Source organism: Mytilus galloprovincialis, chromosome 11, assembly GCF_965363235.1.
Source record: "Mytilus galloprovincialis chromosome 11, xbMytGall1.hap1.1, whole genome shotgun sequence".
In the NCBI taxonomy this organism is placed as follows: Eukaryota; Metazoa; Mollusca; class Bivalvia; order Mytilida; family Mytilidae; genus Mytilus; species Mytilus galloprovincialis.
In genome coordinates, this window is record NC_134848.1 from 28,070,919 (window position 1) to 28,077,283 (window position 6,365).

Consider the following 6,365-nt stretch of genomic DNA (forward strand, 5'->3'; position numbering starts at 1 on the left):
GTTATTGACGTCTTCCGACTTTTTTCTTTTTTTTTTACAATAAGAACAATTGGTTTTTGCTTGATTTAATCGTAAACTTACCAATGATTTATAAATGTCTGCTGCGTTTATGACTGCTAACAAATAGCTTGTGATCATAATCTAGTTTTGCTGTTATCTGTTCAGTTGCAATTCCATCGCTATTTAATATTTTTGTTATTTTTTAATGTATGTTACATACATTCCTCTGAATGTAAAACGAATGTTGGTTAAAATAAAATTGACTTGCACTCATAGAGTCGGTGGAAGTTTGTAATTGATGCACGACTAGCGAATTTCCATATATAGAGATACACAAAAACAGATATTGAACAACAAGATCGGAAGTGTTTTAACAACTTGAAAGATTGGCAACTTGGTGTTCCACTGCACATGCAGATATTATTTGACACTTTTATCAATAGCAATTCCATAAAAAGACCAAAGATCTTCAATCCAAAACACTAAGGAACTTCTGCTGAATTATAGAAATATATAGACAGTGTTTGATATAAAATCTGACACAGGTACTACCCTAAGTTTAAAAGAAGCAGGAAGACAATTGAAAGAGAAAGCTGACCTTGATCTTTGCTACTACAACACATCTAGTCTGGCTCTAGTCTTTCGCAGCCGTCTTCAAGAAATTCCTGTTCTTCATCTGAGGAAGTCAAAAATTACCAATCTCATATCAGTCTATAAAGAAATTAGTCTCTTTCATATTTTACAATATATGCAAGACCAAGAAAATGAAAAGGAATGTCAAACTTCAAAAAGTACATTTACTATTACAGGATACCTTGAGTTTTCATCAATGACTACCATTACGTAATAGCCATTTGGAAACGGTCCACCAAAATCCATGCTGAGATTCTCCCAAATTTTATTCGGTATTTCGGACATTTGTAGCGGTTCAAAAACATTTTTCGGGTGTTGACGCTAAACATGGTATACATGATTCATATGTTTGTTCAACAAGTTTGTCTATTCCACGGAAGTATACCTTTTCATGTTACAACTGTTTTGTACGTACTATGCCCTGGTGCCCTTCATGTGCAAGGTTTGTCAGTTAAGTATCGGACATATTCTTAAGCTAATTGTGAATGTCAACATGCGATTAATGTATTCGGGGTCGGATGTCTTGATAAATAGTCGACCACTTTCACCTGTCCTGGTTTATACTGGTTTGAAATTGTATCCTTGAAATCTTAATCTCCATATTTCAATGCGTGCTGGTGTTTTTGCCTTTGGACTGTTGAATATAGTTTACAGTGGTTGGTGGTCGGATGCCAATGTAAATGTAAAATGTTCAATTGCCCATACAATTGCCAATGCTTTCTTTTCTGTTTGCGAAAAGCGTGTTTCAACGTTTGTCAATGATCGGCTTGCATATGCGATTATTTTCCCATTTTGTGTTAATAATTCTGCTAATCCAACGGGACTTGTGAATTATGATGGTCTTTTCAAATTATTGAAGTTCCATTAGATAATGTGACAAAAAAAGGTTACTTTTATGTTTACTGAACAAAATTAAAAAAGGAGGGCTACGATAACCGCTACATCTTACCAGACAAATAGGCCGGATATACTTTGGATGTACCAGGAGCAGATGATTAATAACCAGAATCTTATTTTAGAACAACAGTGAGCAATTAACCGTCTGACCCAATGTGTTTCAGGGATTAAAAACGCGTGTATTCAACCACACAATAACAAACATGCGACTTCATCAGCTTTGAGAACGCATGTCATCAAACTTAAACACACCTGCTACTTTTTATGACAAGTTATCAGAAGATATTTCGAATCATCAAACTGAAGATGAGGCCGGACGAACAATTTACTACTAAAATTTTTAATGTTGAACTTATTACAAACAAGATTATCCTAATACATGTGCATCAATTTGCATGGAAACAAGATTCTGTTCATAACCATAGACATACACATATTTTGATGTCGATAGGAAGACCATTAACCTATTTATACTTAACCGACAATCAAATAATCTTGTAACTATACAATTTACGGGTATTTTCCCGTAAAATGCTTATATTCTGACGTCGGGTAGCTCATTCATATAAGAGCATATGACGTGGGAGTACGATCGGAACAGCCAAAACAATATATTCATATATACCACGGGTGTGTACTCAAACCGTTTGAAAGACGTCATGTTAGAATGATTGGTAACGGAGACTATCGGTTAATATAGCACTATCGTTCTATGCAATATAATGTGTCAAACATTATACAAATGGAAGTTTTTAACGACCTTGACTGGCTATACAGCCCTTGCACGGTCGGGAAATCAAACATTATACACGAAGCTTCTGACCTATTATATCATAATGAAACTGGGGTTGGGAAGGAATAAATTGTGTTAAAATAATTAAGAATATGCCTTTTAAATGGTTATACCAAATAAATATTAGCAAGGGAAACCCTTTTAAACACATTTCATTCGAAATATGAAAAATGTTTTACCCCGACAATGTCCAGGTCGGGTCCGGACTTTTAAAATAAAATAGTTTTCTTTTTTGTTGTTTTAAAAACAAAATCAACAAATCTTTATACAAACATGACTTCGTTACGTGAATACTGTATACATACACTAGCTAACAATATAAATAACAGTAATAAATTTAATTTCGTTCTTTTTTATTTGATTTTCACATTTTTTTCAGAGGGGACAGGTAGAGAAGACGTAGGAGAGAAGGCGCTCAGAAGAACCTCAGAACCTCCACCTTGTATTACTATCAAAGGGTAATAAGGTAGTAGAGCCGGTTAATGAAAACAATTGCCCTCCCCTCGTAGCAGCGACAACAACCTTTAGGGGTGTGCTAGGTATGAAAAATACCATTCTCATTTGAGAAGAATAGAACATATAAAATTACATAGACATATAAAGCGAAAATGACTGAAATTTCAGTAAAATCTGTATTTGATGTACATCAAACAATACAAAAGGATAACATAGAGAATCATGATAAATTCCGAGTGGTTAAAAAAAATATTAACTACGGAAATGACTAAAAAGGTACGTGGTCTATTTTGAAAAGGGGCGGGGTGTTATTTCACAAGCGTATACGTGAGCTTCAGTTAAAGTTTTTCAAAACACAGTATCCTTAATTCATTTTACAAAAAAGGCTCTTGGCTAAAGAACAGGTGCGTTACAATGCAGTGGATAATGCCTACAAAGTATAATATAAAGCTCAAGTCACATTTGATGATTTAGAAAACAGGATTGAAAATATCTGCATCCAGATCAATATTCTGCTACTTGTTCATTCAGGCTCAATTTTGTATTTAGATTTATCTCTTCTTATACGAAGAAAATACGGTTTCGAGATCCTCACCCAGATTCAGTTTCTATCATTCCTTGTGATGGAATTTCTTTTGTAGTGGTAGGAAGGAAGCTGTTCGAATGTCACCAGGGCATTGACAAGGATGACAATCGAAAAGAAAAGCGCAATGTTGAGAAGCAGCAAAATGTAGTTATTAATAGATGCATGTATGTAAACAGATCGTTAGTATCACACCAACCTCAATTTTTTACATGAACAGAGAGAGAGAGAGAGCGCAAGCAACCATAACTGACAAATAAGAGTAGTTGTTATTTATTTACAAGTTTATTTACATTGATGACTTGAAAGAGAAAGGTTGTCATAATATTTTAACCATGTCACATACAAGGATTAATTCTACATCTTCATCATCAAGAAAAAGCATTGCATCTAGTTTGTCAGATATGTACTATCATTATGAAATGCATATAAATATGTTGAAATGGACAGGAGTAATTATTAATATTATCAGCAACAACTTTGTGGATAACTTGTGGTGTATATGAATCTTCAAAACAAAACACAAACATGACTGACTACATTAAAATTGACCAAAACTTCAACCAGTCATTGTGCTCTTTTATTAAACATTTTAGTCTACCTAGTGAATTTGTGTTAACTATATGTGAATACAACAAGAGAACAGTTATAGACATCAGACAATTTTTAAACCATAAACCTACCATTAAAGGCATTTCATTAACATTGATACAGTGGAACTACTTAACAGCCATCACACAGTATATTAATAAAGCTTTGAATCAGAAACATTTAGGATGATATGGTTTAATACATGTAGAAAAACTGTAAAAGTATAAATGATATTTTCTCTCAGATATTGTACAGTGTAATTTATTTGTGAATATTTGTGAAATAAATTAGGTATGCATATATTATTAGTGTTGTTTTTTTTTAAACTATATCTAGTTTTTTACTAATAAACCCCTTTACATGTTATAAAGTTAAATGAAATCAGATATTATATACAGGTATAACATTTGATAAAAACTCTCTTCACAGCCTGTCAAGATAACTTTATTTATATAAAGACATCAAATAAAAGAATCTATAAATTTCATTACACAAATGTATAATACAAAATTAATTCAACAACAAATGTCTTTAGATATTTAAAAAACTATATATATGGTTTGTCCTTCTTCTAAGGTTAACTGTTTAATTCTTCAGACATTAAATCCCTTTTGCGGGATTTTAATTGTTTTTTAAATACAATGTCACTATTCAGTTTCATTTTATTCCGTTCCATCAATTCAGCCTGATACATAATTTTAACAGCCATATCATCGATTTTCTTTTTTAGGAGGTCTTCCAAATGAGTAATCACAGCTATTTCTGAATACCTAAAAAAATACATTTAAATTATAAATATTCAGTGAATTATTATTATCATTATCAAATATTGAACTGAATTCAAAATAAGAATAGTTAGTTGTTATATTGTAAAAATATCATATAGTATGCTAATCAATTTTCTTGTTTGAATTGTTTTACATTGTCATGGTGGGACCTTTTATAGCTGACCATGTGATAGGGGCTTTGCTCATTCTTGAAGATCATATGGCTACCTATAATTGTTAATTTCTGTGTTATTTGGTCTTTTGTGGAGAGTTGTCTCATGGGCAATCATACTGCATCTTCTTTTTTATAATCAAAAATGTAAGAGATTCAGTCTATTCAGTTTCATTATCTATATTGTAATGATTAAGAACAATTATAATAACAGTAATGAAAAATTATTAAATACCTTGTCTGAACATCATTTGCTTGAGGCTCTTGTTTCATCATTGCTGCTCCTTCCATAATAAATTTAATCTGATTATACCTGGGAAAAAAAACCTCCAGTAATTACTATAATTAAAAATACAATAATGTCAACAGGAAAAAAAAATACACACACACACACACTATAATTTAAATTAAGAAACCAATCTCTTAAATAATAAGATAAACAGGAGCAAATGTTACAAAATTCAAATGAAACAAGTATAACATGTACAAGGATGACATAAAGCTCAAGGATGTTCAAAATGAAAATGGAGGTACACAGTACTAACACTGTTACAATCAATGCTTTTACTACAATCATTGAAGACTTTTTAGATAAAATATTTTATATTTATAAAAGTAACATTTTTGAAAAATCTAAGTGTAAAAAGAATAGTTTTAGTACTTACAATATCTTCTATCTGTTGACCTGTGCTGTTAAAAAGAAAGTAATGTATATTTTATACAAAAATGTTACATAATTAATAAGTAACTGTAAAATCTAAGATTTACAGATCTTCTAATTGACCCTTTTAAACAATAGATATGAATCTTTACATAACAAATAATTATGTAAACTACATAATAGTTTGAAACTTCCCATTAAATTATTGTTTTATCATTTTTACATTTTTTGAGGTTTATCAATTTACACATCTTTTACATAGACTGTTATGAAAAACAAAGACCATATATTAAAATAGTGTTACTATTACAAATTGTTATGTTAAATGATAAAAAAAAAACATGTACATGTACCTGAGATTAATATCTAAGATGCTTTTCAGTCTGTAGGTTTCCATCATAGACCTTTCCTACTAGACCATGGATTCTGTTGTAACTAATGGTTATGTAATACAATATAATGTTCACTAGTTAGTTACTGAAAATAGGCAAATTTAGATTTTTTTTTTAATATGTCAGAACAATTTACTACACTTTAAAATGAATAAAATGTTTAGTGTTGGAATCTATGATTTTAAATAACATATGAATGAAGAATTGTATGAAATGAGCAATCCAAAATATGAAGTGATGGTAGGTTTTATAAAATGTATATGGGGGAAAAAACACTGTATTAATACTCTAGTACATAGGACTTAGGATTCAACTAAATGTACACAGGAGAAATTATGTGGATAATAACCAAAAACAGCAAAATTTCCTTAAAATTACCATTTCAGGGGCAGCAACCCAACAACGGTGATGAACAATTTT

At 31.0% G+C, this 6,365-nt stretch overlaps 1 long non-coding RNA gene across 1 annotated transcript; it reads right to left on the reverse strand.

The window, feature by feature from the left end:
- Positions 1 to 4,388: 4,388 nt before the first annotated feature.
- LOC143051088 (uncharacterized) lies at positions 4,389 to 6,035 on the reverse strand. The gene is made up of 4 exons (XR_012970588.1): positions 5,907 to 6,035; positions 5,558 to 5,582; positions 5,128 to 5,205; positions 4,389 to 4,723 (listed from the first exon to the last, which is right to left on the reverse strand). It is a non-coding gene; the product is annotated as an uncharacterized LOC143051088 (long non-coding RNA).
- Positions 6,036 to 6,365: the final 330 nt, after the last annotated feature.